We start from the raw sequence: 19126 nt of genomic DNA on the forward strand, positions 1-19126 counted from the left end.
GGTGACTCCTTGATGCACGATCTCTTGGCTAGGGTCAATTTTGTGGGGAGGTTCGTGCGTTCTTGTGTCTTTGTTTCCCTCTGCATGTCTTGTGTCGAGGACACTTCCTGCTCTTCCCTGATCTCCTCGGCACTTCCTTCCTTGGTCGCCTCCTGATGCAAAGTTTCCTTTTATCCTTGACGTGTCGTTTCCACCAATTTAGTGAGTCGCAGCTAGATTTCCTTCTTTCACTGTTGTGCTGCCATCCTTTCTAATATGGTCATGTTTGGGGCACGCCACTCTGGAGGCCATGCTGCTAGTACCTCGTAAATTTCATCATCTGTTGCGATGAACAAAAGCCTTACCCATGTTTTTTGTGGATCCTTCCGCGCCCGGATATATAGGTTATGCATGTCCATTTTGAACTCGGCCGTGCTTTGCAAATTGCCATATATTGTCAGGGATAATCGTGGTCTATGAGTGATCCAAGTCTGGATACTTGCCTCCATGAATATCCAAAATACCTAGATCTCACGAACCCTCATGGTGTCCTTGGTAGTCCAAAGCAAGTTATACCGCACTGCTTCAAGTAGGTTCTTTTCAATGCTGGGAAACTGGATACCCTGCGGTAGTTCCCCTACAACCAGAAGGATTGATAGTAGCAACCATGCATAATGGAAAGTATTACCTTTCTCTTGTGCTTCCTTACAATTTGTCAAAAATTCGTTGCACAGAAACTACGCCCAGATGAACTGAACCCCTTCTGCACACTGCTCCGCAAGTGTAATGATAGGGGATGGCACCTCATCTATGCAGCATTTCCTCATGAGTTTACTAGCCAGTAGCTGGGTAGTGACTTGCACCCCTTGGTCTTTGCTGCTTGCTATTACATACTCGTGCTTTCACTTTTCTAGCTTATATTTAGCCTTCATTTCTTCTACGAGACCCACATCGCTACTTGTTCTGGCTATGTTTGTGGGGTCATTCCCTTTAATAGGCAGGTGGGTAATTCAGTGTACTAAATCGGTCGTGATGGGAATCGGCTCCTCCAACCAAAGATACCCTGCATGTACCAGGCATAGTAACTGTTGGATAACAAAAATAGTGATGGCCATGCGGTGATAGTGGGGTATCCACTCCACACCCCGTAACCACTTCCGCAGCAGTAATTTGTCTTCAGCCAATTGGGGGAACTTCTCGCTGTCCACAATATCCAAGTCTTCAAACTTTATACTCGGTACTCGGCCTAGCGGTAGGCCATCAAACCTTATCTCATCTGAAAGAAGCGGGGTCTAAAGCATACTCTTCACAGCATCCAGGTCCTTCGGTATCTTGGTTGTCCTGTTCCATGGAGAGATATATGGTGGTACTGAAGGTATTTGGAAGGCATCCTCTTCTTCCTCATCCTGTGCTTCAATATAAGCGATCAGGGCTTGCAAATCTTCCTCATCCTCCTCTATTTCAGTGGTGATTGCTTTGCCCTTTTCAGCCATTGATAATTTATTGAATTTGGGTGATACCCGGATTGGACCCATAGTCTTCTTGTCTTTCTGGGGTCACAGTGTGCGTGGGGACTTTGGAACTTTGGGGGCAGCAGCTGCTTCTTCTGGTTCCTCTTGGGTCAGATACAGTTCTTCTGAGAACCGTGCTAGTTTCTAGCGATGGTACTCATGGGAGGCCTGGTAGCTGGACGTTTGTTGTTCTGTATTGGCTCAAATCCAAAATATCCCAGTGTTGTCCAAGGGTTGTTAGATGAATGCATAAATTTGAATGGAACCTTTCCCTCCATTTTCAATTTATTAATATCTTCTCGGTGGCAGATCTTTTCGTATCTAGGTTGGGGCTCCTGTCTTAATCACCTGCCACCCACTCCTCTCTGCCGTAACTCAAACTTCTTGTCATGAATAGTGACGTCAACAGTCACCTCCCAACCTTTCCACGTGGTAGCACAACCCCTTCGGCACGACCGCGATCTTGCTGACTGACTGGCCCTGCATGGAACCCTCTTTTAGCACAAGCCTCTTGCAAACTTGTTTATAGTCCCGTGCCTCCTTTCAACTGCTTGGGGTGTTGAGACTGTGCTTTCCACAACTAGTTAGGTGGTCGCACCCCAGGTGCGAGATTTCAGCTTCCCTGCTAGCCCGGGCTACGGGCACCTTTCGAGTGCCTTCGTATCCATTATCCCATCAAGCACTACTATATATGGTACATTTCTCCATTGGTGTGGTCACAACCATGATAGCAGGGTCGCAGCTCGCTCTAATACCAGGTGAGACCTAGTCGGGCCTGGTTACCTTATTTGCAGATTCGCGCTGCCTGCTTGTGCGACGTCGATTTTTGTTTTGCTAATATCTTCATCCAACATTGTTCTTTTCCTCCTATCAAAAATTCATCGCATAGAAACTGCGCCCAATTGTCTGCACCCAATTCCGGCTATGTCTGCGGGGTCATTCCCTTTAATAGGTAGGTGGGTAATTCGGTGTACTAAATTGGTGGTGATGGGAATCGACTCCTCCAACTAGAGATACCTCACATGTACCAGGCATAGTAACTTTCGGATAACAAAAATAGTGAAGGTTGCGCGGTGATAGTGGGGTATCCACTCCACACCCCGTAACCACTTCTGTGGCAGTAATTTGTCTTCGGCCAATTGGGGGAACTTCTCACTATCCATAAGATATTAGTCTTCGAACTTTATACTTGCTACTTAGCCCAACGACAGACCATCAAACCTTATCTCATCCGTAAGAAGTGGGGTTTGAAGCGTACTCTTCGTAGTGTCTAGGTCCTTCGGTATCTTGGTCGTCCCGTTCCATGGAGAGATATATGGTGGTAGTGAAGGTATTTGGAAGGCATCCTCTTCTTCCTCATCCTGTGCTTCAATATGAGCGATCAGGGCTTGAAAATATTCCTTTTCCTCCTCTATTGCAGTGGTGATTGCTTTGCCCTTTTTGGCCACTGATAATTTACTGAATCTGGGCGATACCCAAATTGGCCCCATAGTCTAATTGTCTTTCTGAGGTCGCGGTATGCGTGGGGAATTTGGAAATTTGGGGGCAACAACTGCTTCTTCTGGTTCCTCCTGAGTCATATATAGTTGTTTCGAGAACCGTGCTCGGGTTCTAGCGATGGTACTCATGGGAAGCCTGGTAGCTGGATGTTTTCTGTTCTGTACTGGCTCAAATCTCAAATATTCTAGTGTTGTCCAAGGGTTGTTAGATGAATGTGTAAATTTGAATGGAACCCTTCCCTCCTTTTTCAATTTATTAATATCTTCTAGGTGGAAAATCTTTCTGTATATAGCTCGAGGCTCTTGCCTTAATGACTCGCCACCCACTCCTCTCTGCCTTAACTCGAACTTCTTGTCATGAATAGTGATGTCAACGGTCACCTCCCAGCCTTTCCACGCAGTAGTGCAACCCTTTCGGCACGACCACAATCTTGCTAACCGACTAGCCCTGCATGGAACCCTCCTTTCACGCAGGCCTCTTGTAGACTTGTTTATAGTCCCATGCCTCCTTTCAAATGCTTGGGGTGTTGAGACTGTGCTTTCCATAGCTAGTCAGGTGGTTGCACCCCAGGTGCGAGATTTCAACTTCCCTACTAGCCCGGGCTGTGGGCACCTTTCGAGTGCCTTTGTATCCGTTATCCCATCAAGCACTGCTGTATACGGTACATTTCTTCGTTGGTGCGGTCGCAACCATGATAGCAGGGTTGCAGCTCGTTCTAATACCAGGCGAGACCTAGCCAGGCCTGGTTCCCTTATTTGCTGATTCGTGTTTCCCGCTTGTGCGATGTCGATTTTTATTTTTCTAATATCTTCATCCAACATCGTGCTTTCCTCCTCAGTCGTGCCCATTCTTACTCTCTTGCACAAGGCTTACTGCTGCCGCACCGAATGGCTTCCTACAACCCCCGAATTTCCTTTCCCAGGACCTTGCGTGTAGACTGATTTGCAAATTTTGCAGTGTGGGGAGTTTCTTCCCTCACCTTCGGCCCCCTCCTTTTGCTGATGGTCTTAGAGGCCCATCGAACCCTTGGTATTTGTAGATTCCTATTGGGTCGTCTGATCAGGTAGACACTGTTCATGCTCCCCCCTGTTTTCATGTTGGCTTTGTGGCGAACTACTGGCAGACTGCATCACTGTGGCGAATTTTGATTTTTTATTCTTAGTTGGTTACGTGCGTGCACCACATACACTTGCATCCTACGCCATTGATGGATGCTCCCTGCCTTCTACATCCATGCCACTTCCTCCTAGTCTGTTGGTGTGTCCTCCACCCTTGTGCAGTTGTTTCGCATAGTGTCCCCATTTACGCACCCATCTACTTTTGCTCTAGAATTGCCTTGTCGCAGTGGTCTACCAATTCCTTCATGTTCGTTGCAATTGCATCTGTTGGCAACTCCCTTGCTTCTATCATTACACGACGTAGTGATCTAACCATCATATTACAATTTAGCGTTGTGACCTCATGCAATCAGTTCTGCCATGGCTTGATCTCTTCATCTGAGTCCGACGTGCAGGAACTATCCATGGGCTAGCCGAAAACCCATCAAAGATAAGGGAAAGACTGTGAATATGAAGACAAATGATGGAATTGCAGTTAACAGTTCGTCTCTAATGTACTATGAAGATTGGGATCTCACGGACAACAACACCTTTCTTGCAAAAATGCAACAAAAGATGCAACAGACAGTGTGTATAGTAGACCAGATATTGGAAATTTGCTGCTATGGCCCAAAGAATTCTCGTATGCAGCACCTCGAAATGAGCTAAAATCCTATGAGGGGGTGCTCTGTGTTAACCGACCAGAGTAGAATGAGCAACATCGGTTGCATGAATTAGTAGAGGCAATGGAGTAGGAGCTTGAAGAAGCGTTGCAGGAGACAAAGAGGGAGCAGCAGAATGTAGTGCGTCACTCAGAGGGATGGTGGACTGCGAAGCCTTGGCAGCGCGTATCGCCGCACCGACGAGTGACTCGGGACGAGTCATGATGATTGTGTTGGGGGCCTGTTGGGTAGCGGAGGCCCTGCGTAATGGTTTTGGGGCTTAAAGACCATAAGTTAGGGTAATGATATTGTAAAAAGTTTCACAAAGTGCGTGGAGCGCAAAATTTAATAGGTCGAGTCAAAGGGTTATCTGCCCAAAAATAATATAAAATAATAGGAAGTGAATCGGCCTGCCCATGGTCCGTGGACCATGGGAATGTATAAATAGAGCGAGGTTCTAAGGGTATAGGTAGATTTTTGGAAGAGATTTGATGTGGTATGGGTTTGTGAAGGTAATATTCTCTCTGAGTCTGTAAGTACGGGTTGTAAGGGTTAGTATATAGATAGAGGCTCCGCTGCTATGTGCACGGAGGCCTACTAGAGTCCGCAACTGTGTGCACAGACCCCTGCAACTCTGTGCGCAAGGCAGAAAGTGGATTGTACTGAAGGAAGGACATTAATAAAGATAATTTGATTCTGAAATATTTCGGATTTGGCTTTATTCTAGTTTACACATCTGTTATGTTTTATATGCTTATGTTCAAAATTTATGCTTCTGTATGATTTTGCGCACTGGCTATGATTTTTAAATGTTTGCTTAAAAAGCCTAAGAATTAGATCTGATCTATAATACACTCAGTAATAATAAGAATTCAGAAGCGCTGAGGTATGGGCCTTCGCAGAAGTCAGACAATGGTGCAGAGTGGCGCGAGGGTGCATATCGGTTCACAATCCCTCCAAAACACATATAGACATCCCAAGGGTGCATAAACCTAGTTCCAATGCCCTCCCCTGCTACCTCAGGTGAGACTTCAGTCCGCACTCCGCGGACTATTGCTGAAAGGGCCAATAGCGCGGGATTTGTTTGGCAAATAACTCTTGTGGAGTTGGGTCAGGCCCCAAAAATACAACACAAAGTCATTGTCATAAGCACTGGACATGCTTTCCTCCTATGGATTTTGTAAATATATTCTGTTAGTAGTGGATTCTATGGTCTCTTATTAAGGAACCCCTTCTCTCTCTCAAAACAAGGAACTCTCTCCTAATAATTCAATAGTAATCTTTGTCAGGTAAGAAAACATGATGCATTTCGGTGTTATGTTTGATCCGAACATCATACATTAGTGGGAAACTATTATCACTTAAAAAATCATACTCTTAATTGTACTATCTAGGAATCCCAACCCTAAAAAATGACATGCAAAAATGTACTAGTGAATGTTGGAAAACATCACAAATAAAAAAATCCAAAGGTTCCTTAGGTTTCCATTTAAAAAATCAATCCATGCAAAGTCAATTCAACAATTTTTCACGGATCACCACGATTATATCTTCATTAGATATGTAGATCCAACAAGTAACAACTCAGTAGTCTACAAACAAAATCACATTAAATTGGAAACCACCTTCTGAGAGGACAAAACTATATAGCCTAATATTGAACCACCCCACCCATAAAGTGGTATTAAGGAGCCTCGAAAGGACTCTTGTTTACTCCCACTACATAAAATATCATAAAATGAGCCAAGGGGAGATAAGGCATGATATTTTTCCTATAAATATTAGTGGATTGAGGACCAAAACAAGAGAGATACCAAAGTAAAGTCATGCTTCCAAATTTTATAGCCAATTATAATTTCTTTGCATTCCTAGAACTCACCATTTATAGCTCTCAGAAGACTTGTTTGAGGAGATATCATTCTTATGAGGAGAGGGGAAAGGGACCTCCCTTTAGGAGAGTCACAGATTCCACTACCCTATCAACTCCTTTTAGCATCTCTAGAATAATTTGTAACTCTTTTCACCAACAAATAAAGATAATTCTTGCTTTCCTACCTCTTGTGTTTCTTTATTTTGTTTTCCTTTGTTATTGCATTGTAGCTAATGATCTTTGGTATATTTAGTTGCATTTTTTTGGGCATGGAATCCCCCCACAACATGTTTTGGGACTTAAAGCCCAAGTTTAGAGTTGTTATTATTGTAAAAATGCCATGAATTGCGGGCATGAAACACAAATTGTATCAGGGAAAATTTTAAGAACCCCCCCTAAATTTATAAATATAATAAATGGGCGAATCTCCATGGTATATAGGAAAAATGGAAGGCGATTTTATCAATAATATAATATGTATATATAATTTTTTGGCGAATCTCTCACTAGGCATGGCGAATATTTTACTCAATTATAAAATCTTGTAAGATCTTGGCGAGTCTTTCACTAAATAATAAAACTTTGTAAAGTCCTAGTGAATCTTAGCATAGGCTACATGCTGGTTTAATTCCCCCATTTAAATAGGCTACATTCCAGGTGAATACCATGGGTCAATACCATGTGCCATTTTGGTGAATACCATGGGTCAATACCATGTGCCATTTTGGTGAATACCATGGGTCAATACCATGTGCCATTTTTATTTTTATTAATTCTAATATTAGGGTTAATAATGGTTTTTTCATGGTATTAATAACAATCTAGTCCATGGTATTTGTCCCATAGTATTTTGGTCATAGGTTTCACCTAAATATAACCCATTTTTTGAGTGTTCCTAAATATAAGGTGACTTATGGAGTAAATATAAGAAAATGTTTTATTTGTTTACCATACCTCTCGTTTATTTATATTTTTATTAATTTACCATACCTCTTTTACAAATATGGTATTTGGCCCATAGGATTCACTTAAATAAATCATCTTTCTTGAGCCTTCATAAATAGAACGAGGGTTATGGACTAAATATAAAAAGAGGTTTTATTTATTTACGATACGTCTACTTTATTTATATTTTTATTTATTTACCATACCTTTTGAGTAAGTATAAAAAGACGTTTTATTTATTTACCATACCTCAACTTTACTTATATTTTTATTTGTTTACACCCTTACATGTATATAAGGTGACTTATGGAGTAAATATAAAAAATGTTTTATTTATTTACCATACCTCTCATTTATTTATTTTTTTATTAATTTACCATACCTCTTTTATAAATATGGTATTTGGCCCATAGGATTCACTTAAATAAAACCTATTCTTGAAAATGGGCGAATGGATTCACTTAAATAAAACCTATTCTTGAATTTGGGCCAATGGAAGGTTGTAAGTCCTAATTTCAAGGGCTAAATTTACCTTTTTTACCCTCTCCCTTAAAATAAGGTGGGCTATTTGAAGTGATTTGTAAAAATGTACTATGATACAAAATATTCACCCACTAAAAATTTAAAACCCCTTAATTTCGCCAAAGGGCAAACATTCACCCCTAAAATTATCCTTGAATTGTATGTTAGAGTCATAAGGATGTCCGCCCTAAGTTTTGAATGTGGTGTCGGCCTACCCATGGTCCATGGACCTTGGGATTGTATAAATAGAGTGAGGCTCTAAGTTGGAAGGAATAAAGTGAACCAACAGATGGAGTCTCTAAGATACCAAGCATAGAGTAAGAATCTAAGTGAATTGGGTCAAAGTAGTAGGAAGAGGCTTTGCAGCTGAGTGTGCAGAGGCCTAGTAGAGTCTGTAGCTGAGTGCGTGGACCTCTGTAGCTGAGTGTGTAGGGTAGAATTGGGTCTGTAACCAAGGAAGAAGAATAATAAAGAGAAGTTTTATCTGAATTCTGAGCATCTCTTCTTGTGTTATTTCCTGTTTAATATGATTTTCAATTATATTGTTTATTTATTGCATGTACGTATATCAATGGTGAATATTGTTAAGTATAGCTAAAAGCATACAGATAAACCAAGTTGATCAGCTAATACCAGGTTTCTAATAAGGATTTGGGTAATAACACTATTCGAGCCCTGAGTAGGGTTGTGCGAGGCCAGCATTGCAGGCTGCAAGGTACTGATAAGTGCGTGTAGCAACGTGCGCGCATGGTCAAACCACAGACCACTTGAAATCATCAAAAATCTCTAGGGTGTGGAAACCTGGTTCTAACACCCTCCCATACTACCTCGGGTGAGACCTCAGTCCGTGCTCCATGGACTGTTGCCGAAAGGGCCAGTAGTATCGGGATTTGTTTGGCTAAATCACCTCTGAACCTAGGTCAGGCCCCTACAAGCCAACAAATGGTTTCGTTGCCAGGACCGGGATCTACATAAGGGATGTCTAATGTCATGTCATTGGCATCCAACAAATAAATAAATTGAAGGGTGGTTGGACAAGAAGATTCATGACTTTGAGGCCCAGGAAAATAGGAATCCGTGAGTATCTAAGGAACAATGGTTGGAACGCTACTTATATATGAAAATCCGTGAAATTTTCTTTGCATCCTTTCCATCTGAGCTGTATGAGTGGATCATGAAGCTAGTAGACAGTTAGGGAAGGTGTAGGCTCGAAAAACCAATCGTGTGGACTCTGGAATTAGTGCATAAACTAGAAGCATTAGAAAATAAGATCGTGCAAGATGTGGACCACTGGCTCGATCAAATCATAGGGTGTCAGGCGGAAAGAGTCGATAGTGCGGACACAACCAACCTCCCTAGGAGCCTAAGACTCTCTAGTGACAAACAAGACAAACAAGGGCAATCCTTCTCTAAACATGCATTTACTATATAAGAAATCAAGTGTTTAGATCCTACCTGTAATCCAACGCTATTGCAGTAGTCCAGCCTCGCTGATCCGGATGAGCTCCTCCTTCACTTCGAAACCTGCATTCACTAACAATCAAACGATTAAATAGCACTTGATAATCTCATAAAATAAAACATGTTTAACACATAGACCAAGGAGTACATGAAACAACTCATAAATAACAAGTTATTGAGAAGAATGGACTCATTTGCATTAATAGGAAACAAAAGGAACAATTACAACCTAAGCCTTGGTGTTGTGCAAGTCCCTCCCAGGGTCCATCAAGAGTTCTCCTTTACTTTGACAAAGCTCACCCACTTCCAAATAGAACAAGCAAAGATGGCAATCTCTCCTCACAAGTTTCTAAATGGGAGTCCTAATTCCAGCAGCATCTACCCTTAGAAATGTTTAGCTTCCAACCTCCTCTCCTTCTGGCCCAATGCCTGTATTTATAGTGCTCAAGAGGAAGTTAATCAGGTCCACCATCAATGGGATAATCCCCTCTTTGGATGGGATAGCTCCCTTATTGATGGGATAAGTTCCTCTTTGGTAGGGGTACATGAACCATCTGGAGGCGCTTCATACACGTCAAACATACTTCTAGAAGCCTCTAGAAATGACCACAAGTAACTTTTTAAAGATGAAACTTGCGCATTTTGACCTTTACAGGGGTACGCACCTACCCCTTTACATACAAAGCGTACAAGTACGCAGCTTTTGTGAACATTAGGTGCGTATCTGCAGGTAAGGTTGAGAGAACCTGCGTACCCAGAGATAAATACATTTATAAAGACTTTCTCTCTTTTTGGAGTTTGACATGGAGAGCAGAGGCATAAGACTTGCCCAGGAGGATAGCATGACTGTTGATAGAGCCATACTAACTGTAAATAGCCATGGTGACATTTTTTAGTGTAACAGATTGCCCCCTAAAGTGCGAAGCCTGTAGTAGATTAGGGTTTTGTATTATCTAGGAAGGGTGAAGCGCTTTATCATTTCAAGGATTATCTCGTGGAGAGCCCGGTCAGAACCTGCAATTTTCAACACAAAATACATGTATAAGATTATATCATCGCTGAGGTAGGCATTCCCATACTCAGATCAAAACTTTAACTAACAGACTAACTACTCTTTTACAGGAATGATCTTGCAGTACATCATAATCATAGACTTTTGTAGACACAGTATGGGCACAGCCATCTGTTTATGATTAGTCTACTTAGATAATGAATACAAAACTCCTCGCAGCCTGGATGGTGGAAACTAGATCCAGGGTCTTCATTTCTGCTTCCCGAATTGGTACGATTCTAGCCATGCAATTAAATGGGTTGATGTCGAACATGGTAGAAACCACTTGATTACCAGTCGATGATGTAAACTGTTAACAAGTGTGAGAGAGACCACCAGTAATGTCAATGGTTCTCAAAGTACCCAGTACAATCCATGAGATGTGAATGAATGAGTTGATGTCGAACATTTCACGGAATCCTTCGATCGAAAGTCAATGATGTAAACTGATGTCAAAGGCGAGAAACCTGCCATTGATGTATGCAGACTTCAAGGTACTGACGATTTCTAAGTCATCTCTCTAGATAATGTGTTGATGTCGATAGAAAGCGACCCGTTGCAGGCAAGCCCACAACAAGAAATCATTGTTCAAGTTGAAGAAATGTTGCTGTAAGGACTGACTCAGGGATGGTCAAATGGATGACAAGTATTTTGCAGATGAAAGTTTTGCTTGCAGACCTCTTGAACACATAACGACACAACAGATGGCTTGGTGATAAACGACTCAAAGTTAATCCCCGGAACCTGGCTGAAGACTTTCAATGTGGTTTGATCAACTGTGAGGTAAAGGATTTCCCAACCCAGGTGAATGAAAAGTGTCGTGTTCAAGAGTGGTAATAAAGTTTCTTCTGAGACAAAAGATAACAAATAGGCTCATTCTTCTCTCTTTTCCCCCACCATTTCTGGCAAGTACCTCTTTATTTTTAACAAGCTTGAGGAGGATAACATATGCTTGATTATAAGCTCATCCTTCGGATGAGTCCAACCTAGTTTTGATTCGAACCCTAGGAAGGAGTGGTTCGTTCCTGTTTGTAATTGAACAGGTCCTTTACTGTGAAATTTTAACGAGCCCAGTATAGGAGAAACTCGGTGTTTTTCAATTTTAGAGAGTCTGAAAAACTTAAGAAGACTCCAGGTTGAACTTTTTCGTAAATTTGTGTCCCCCAAGCCCGAAAAAGTATAAAATGATACCTGGGAGAACCGCTTGATCTTGCGACCAAGGAGTACTTTCATGATTAGTGTCTCTGACCTGAAAAGTAAAAAGCGATCAAGGACACGTCGTTTTATTTCCGTATCGAGTTTGAAACGACAAAAACCCGGCAATCTTTTCCTGATTTTACGGTCAGAAAAGGGCTATAAGGGGACCGTCTTTTAATTCTGTTTTAACGAGTGTAAAAGAAACGCTCGGCGATCTTTTCATGTTTTAGGAGTCAGAAAAGAGCTTAAAAGATGACTCTGACGTGAAAAATGATAATTTACCCTAAAGTCCCTTTGTCCTACACAGAAACAACACATTACTCATACCTGTTTAAGATGGGCAAAAATTCATCGAAAATGTCCTTTCATGGTGAAAAATAAACAAATCTAGCATTTATTTATCCAAAAAACCTATAAAAAGACTTCTTACCATGTCATTTTTACCATTTTACTATTGAGGTTGAGAAAAGGGCTTTTGACAAGAAACTTCCCGTGAAGATTGCGGAGAATCCGACCGTCAGAATCGAACGCCGTTTCACCAGGTATTCTACAACACCCCTCTCTTGTTTTCCATCCGTTTAGAATTCATTTTTAGGCTTTTATTTGATTTTTTGGGGGCATTGGGGTTTCAAAATGCGCCCTTCGGGGTACGCAGGTCATGCACTGCTGACCTGCGTACCCCGATATTTTCCCCATGGGAAAATTACGGGGTGTACGCACCCGGCCTTAATGGAACCTGCGTCCGGGCGCTCTGTCCCTAAAGGCCGGGGTGCGTACCCCGCAAAACACAAATTGAAACCCTTGGCCCTCCAAAATAGACCAATTTTTTTAAATTTTATGGATTCTCACTGATGTTTTATGATGTGCAGGGAGCACACCATGCTTGATTGGCGTGAAAGAGAGCATGAGGATGTTGATTTGGCTGCGATAGGTCATCAACCTTCCATTGATGCATTAAAAGCATGCGGACTGTACAAATACTGGGCCATACCTGGCATGAGGGGCCAAGTGCCTTTTCTTGAATGGCTGGTTGAAAGGTGGAACATTCAGGAGCAATGTTTCTACATCGGAGAGCACCAGCTCGAGATAGAGCCCTCCGACATATATTTTCTCACTGGCTTGCCTAACAGGGGCGAGCAACTTTCTCTATTCGGGACTAGGCCGGGTGGCCAATCCCTTGCTAGTCTCCGACTAGAGTGGTGCAACAACCAAAACCATGAGAAGGGGATAGAAATCAAGTACATATCCCAACCTGAACTTATGGTGATAGCCTTTACTGTTACTAGACTTTGCGGCGTGGCCGCTTTGCACCAAGCCACCGGGTCCCAAATGCGGATGGTTATAGACTGTTTCCATGGCACCATTTTCAACTGGTGTGATGCTGTGTTGGCTAATTTGAAGGGCCAACTAACCAGGGCAAAGAGAGGACAACTGAAGACCTTTGGATATGGGCCTATAGTTGTAAGCTTTGCCCTAGAGAGAGTTCCAATGCTGGTCCCCCAGCATCTTACAGTTCCAGTTGGGGTGCCTTGGGAGCCTAAGTTGACGAGATGGGTTGCGGTAATGGCCCGACATCCTGATGAGGGCACAGCAGTTGTTCGATTTCCTGATGGTTACTTTCACTGGCTAGAAAGCCAGGTCTTTGCTATTCAGGACTTTCCTTATGCCGAAATGGATTTTCGGAATGATCCGGACATGGTTCTTCCATAGGGAGAACAGTGGGACGACAGAGGTATTTCATTTTCCACGAGTTTTCAAATTATGTATATATTTTTTTTTGTTTTTATATATCGCCTCAAAACTGATAGCACAAATTTTCAAAATGCAGATGTAGGTCCACGGCGTCCAGCCAACCTCCGGGCTTTTGAGAGGAGAGTACCAGCTGTACCAGCACCAGCCCCACAGGATGCGGCCGCAGAGACCTTAGCCGAGCTGGAGCAGGATCTAGAGCGTCTGACAGCGGACATACCAGAGACCACCATAGATGACATTCCCATTCGACTTCAGCGCTATGTGGTCGCAGTCCCAGGACCTTTTAGGAGGTTCTTGTGTAGGGTAGCGCGGGCAGTGGTCTCGTATAGAGAGCACCACCAGTGATTGGCTAGTCACTTTTGTAGACACATATGACATTTTTTGGTTTTTTGTACTTATCATTTTTGCTGATCATAAGGTGTTTTTCAACCTATGATCGAAGACGATGTATATTTTTTGACACACTCCTATCTATATATATATCATTATTACCGGCTCATTTTGTTTAACATATGTGATGAAATGTTTTTAAATTTACTTGCATGATTATCGTAAATGTCTGTCCAACATTCGAGAAGCAATTGCATCTGCTAATGTATTTAAAGACCTTGGAATATGCTGATATTCAATGTAATCAAATTCACGTTCCAAGAGACGCACTCTCAAAAACAACCTTAATAACGCAGGATTTCTAATGGCATATACTCTATTAAGCTGTAATACAATGAGTTCAGAATCTAACCTCACTATCAAACGTCGAATTCCAAATGAAATAGATTCAGACAATAATTCAACCACTGCACTGTATTCTGCAATGCTGTTCGTTGTTTGACCGAGGCTCACCCCATGCATAGAAACTAACTCGTCAGAGGGCGAATAGATAAACCAAGCTGCGGAAGAGATATTCCGTGTACTACGACAAGCACCGTCGGCAAATCCAATGTACGTTTGGAGAGGCGTCGACATCTGCAATATCAAGATTAAAACCAAGATAAGCCAGAATAACGACGAAAAACACACTTTCTAAGCTAAGCACACTATCTAAACTAACAAACATACTAGCTAGAAAGAAAACCTAACCTAACTAAAAATTCTCCATACCCACCATTTAAGCATAATACCTCTTTAGGTAAAGTCCATTTCTGGGTTTACCCAAAGAGTCCCCATCAAAATCTACCAGCTCATAGGCCCCTTTTGCTAGCTTTCGCTTTACAATGTAGGGTCCATGCCACATAGGAACGAATTTTCCAGCACCTATCTTATCGTTAGCTTGATCATATAACAACACTAGGTCTCCCTCCGAAAAACTCCGAGGGGTCACATTTCTATCATACTGAGCTTTCATTCGCTTCGCGTGAGTCTCGATTGCAAATGCAGCGTCACGTCGAGTCTCATCTAATTGAGCTAAGTATAATAAACGTTTCTCCTCTTCGGAAGTAGCTGGGAGTAATTCGACAGCCATTTGAAGTGATGGGATTTCGAATTCAATGGGTAACACGGCTTCCAAGCCATAAACTAGCTGGAAAGGAGTGAACCCTGTTGAAGTTTTCACTGAAGTTCGGTATGCCCATAGCGCTGAAAATAACATGTTGTGCCAATTCGACCGATGAATAACAATGATTCGCCGGATCATGATAACCAGAACTTTGTTGATAGACTCAACCAAACCGTTGGCTTGCGGATAATAAGGAGTAGAGCTATCGTGGCGCAAACCAAGCTGGCTTGTAAGCTCAGTCATCATGATGTTTCGAAAATGGCTCCCATGGTCAGTGATGATTGCTTGTGGGACACCAAACCTAGTTATAATGTGATTGAATACGAAAACTGCAGCTGTTTTGCCGCTTGCGTCGAATGTAGGCATCGCCTCGGCCCATTTAGTAAAATAATCAACCACGAGGATGATATACGCATGCCCCCCGGCCGAGTGAGGGTTACAAGTAATAAAATCGATACCCCATTTGGCAAAAGGACCAACGGCAATTATAGGGTGGAGAGGAGCAGGTGGTGCGCGCATCTTGCGATCAAACACTTGACAGTTGTGGCATTTTCGGACCGCAATGATACAATCTTTAAACATGGACGGCCAGAAATAGCCAGCGCGCAACACCTTCTGAGCTGTGGCATACCCAGACATATGACCGCCACATGCTCCAGAGTGACAATCATTCAAAACCCTCTCAGCTTCTTCGTGAGTTAAGCAACGTCGAAAAATGAAATCTACCCCCCGGCGATAAAGTGTATCTCCAATAATTTTGTATTGCTGGGATTGAAACCGAATTTTTCGACGTTCCGCCTTTGAAGCTTCAGGCCGAAAGGTTTGGGTTTGGAGATAGATGATTATATCCCCGTACCATGGATCTAAAGTACTGATAAGAAACAAAGATTCGTCCGCAATGGACTCCTCTGCCACAGTTTCTGTGTCAGCACTCGGGAAATCACACATCAATTCCGCAAAAACTAAGGATTTCTTAGACTTGGATTTCTCAAACTCCAAGTCGAACTCTTGCAGGATAACGATCCATTTAGAGTACTTGCCCCCTAGCAATTGTTTTGTCAAAATATAAATCATAGGGTTGCAATCCGAAATGACTGTAGTTTTACGGAGAAGAATGTAGTGACGAAAACGCTGGACAGCTTGAACGGCTGCCAGGGCCAACTTCTCCACATGCGAATATTTTAGCTCAGTGGGGTTTAATGTCCTACTAAGATAATATATCACATGTTCTGCTCGGAATTCATCTTCTTGAACTAACACCATTCCAATGGTGGAATGCGAAGCTGCGAGGTATAAGAAGTAGTCCTGGTTGTAGTTGGGAGGATGTAACAATGGTGCATGGGTCAACGCGTGCTTAAGTGCATCAAAAGATTGTTGGGCAATCTCATCCCAAAGGAATTGAGCATTCTGTTTCAACAACCGTGTAAAACCTTTAGTGACCTCGGCGTAATTTGGAATGAATCGGCGTAAAAAAATTGCTTTCCCTTGCAAACTTTGGAGTTGGCGCAAACTCGAAGGAGGAGGCAATTTGATGATAGCTTCGACCTTCGAGGGATCGACGCGGATGCCGGCTTTTGAAACAACAAATCCCAGCAATCGACCTGTCTCTATACAGAATACACACTTGTGGGGATTCAACCGAATTTGATAATGCCTACACCTCATAAAGATTGCTCGTAAATGGACAAGGTGATCAGCTCGATGTAAAGAATGAGCAGGCAAATCATCGAGGTACGGTTGCACAATGTGCTTGATGTCATGAAATGCGTAAGACATCGCCCGTTGAAAAGTGGCCCCGGCATTCTTAAGCCCAAAAGGTAATTTGCAATAAGCAAATGTCCCCCATGGACAAATGAATGCCGTTTTTGGTTGGTCGGCAGGTAGAATATTGATTTGATTATACCCCGAAAAACCATCCATGAAGGAAAACATTTCACTTCCGGTACAATCATCAATAATTTGATCGATATAAGGCGTAGGATAGTTGTCTTTTGGACAAGCTCGATTTATATCCCTATAGTCGATACAGATTCTTATTGTTCCTTGTTTCTTGTTGACCGGAACAATATTCGATACCCAATCCGTTAACGGGATTGGATAAATGAAACCTGCTTTCAACAGCTTCTCGACTTCTGCTTTAATCGCAGCCGCTTTCCGAGGGTGAATCTGACGCAACCGTTGCCGGACAGGTTTAGCGTCCGGGTAGGTCTTTATTTCATGAACAACAATGGCAGGATCGATTCCCGGCATTTCCTCGTAAGACCAGGCAAACACATCGCGGAATTCTTGGAATAGGGCCTTGTAAGTTTGGATTTCATCTTCTGTACATGAGGCACCTATATGAATGTTTTCCTCAATTCCGGGCTTCACTGAAATATCAATGGGAATAGTGCGAGAAATATTCCCTAAATTCAACTCTGAATTAGAATGTTTCGTTGGATTCTGAGCGTCTTTGACATATTCAGCGGTAAATATAGATGAAAAATCATTTTCAAAAGGATCATCCTTAGGTAAAAACGAAGATCTGCGATGGAGATCTTCCCATGGTAGATCGTCTACACTTAGGATTTCGCGAAGTTGCTCGTCAGATGACACGACTTCGGGAAACGCTATCCGTTCTAAGGTTGATGTGAAAAGTGATTCTTCACTGACCACATTCATTTGGTCGATTTGGGTTGAATGCGAGTCGGTGAACGACATGACGGCTTCATAAGAAATTTCATATGGACTCAAAGGCATAGCATCACCGAATGAGTCTATCTCAGATTCAGATGAGACAATCCAAGGATCATCATAAATAATGTTGTCTGATGTAATCATATGAATTGATGCAAATGAAGGGTCTGCGTTGATTGGAGGGAAAGGAAAAGTTCCCAGTAAACCGGAATCTTTAACTAAACCTACGCCAACGTCCCTATAAGGGATTGTCGTCTTACCGACATGCTGGATACTCTTTGAAGAGGCTGGGTCGGATGAAAAGTATGTCAGCTGATCAATTGTCATGATCTTACCGTTATGTGGAAATTTTATGACTCTGAAGACCGATGAAACGACTGCTGTCATAGCATATGACCAAATTCGACCCAAAAGAAGGTTGTAGTCTAGAGGGGCATCAACCACTTCCACATCCAGACTAACGGTTTTACCTTCTACCCCTATAGGCAATTCCTGTAGAATACCAAACGGACGGAACCCACGGCCATCAAAGGCCTTAAGGATGGTCGGGGATTGGTTTAACGAAGGAGAACCAAGTGATCTCCAACATTGAATCGACATAATACACGTAGAAGCTCCCTCATCAATCACAGTCCGATGAATAGGCCTGTTTTTGACTATCACTGGAATTTGGAAAGCCATTTGATGGGGAAGGCGCGGTGTACTATTTTCTAGATCGAAGATTATCAGATTCGGGTCCTGAACATCAACAGCTCCGATAGCCGACAAAAGTAATTTTCGTTGTGCTGGGCATGATTGCAGCACTTCTAAAGCCGACATTGCTGAGGGTGAAACAGCTAAGTCCTCAACAATGTTGTAATTCTGGGCTGCTCTCGCATGTGGATTGAAAGCAGACCTTCGAAGTACACCCTTGGCGGGCGGTTTGATTACTAAGTCCAGGTTAGGTTTTTCGATCTGTAGTGGATCGGAACCAGGAGCTGAGGTCGATGGATTAGAATGAGAAGATTCTACTTCCTTACCATCAACAGGATTCTTACTACCATAATCTTGCGATCGAGTCGAAATCCTCACATGAGACATCATCAAAATGGGTTCTTCACTGGCAGTCGAGGAAGAACCTATCATCTTACTCTCCTGCTTTGGAAATGGATCTTTTAACACAGCAGGAGTGGGAGAACCTTTGACTATTTTCACAACCTCGGCCCGATGAGGGCAATCTCTTGTAAAATGATCCTCTTCACAAATAAGACAAGGATATCGAGGTTTGCGCTTTTCGTCATTGGTTTCCGACTTTTCCGTTTTCTCCTTCGGAGCCTTGTCTGTTTTAGCCTTCTTCTTTCCTTTCTTCTTTCGACCATTTTTTGATTTGGCCGTAGATGACTCTACAACGTGAATATCGGCGGAAAGT

The sequence above is a fragment of the Pinus tabuliformis genome, chromosome X (genome assembly GCF_031772625.1).
Source record: "Pinus tabuliformis cultivar Carrire ecotype Pingquan chromosome X, CPIR1, whole genome shotgun sequence".
Classification (NCBI taxonomy): Eukaryota; Viridiplantae; Streptophyta; class Pinopsida; order Pinales; family Pinaceae; genus Pinus; species Pinus tabuliformis.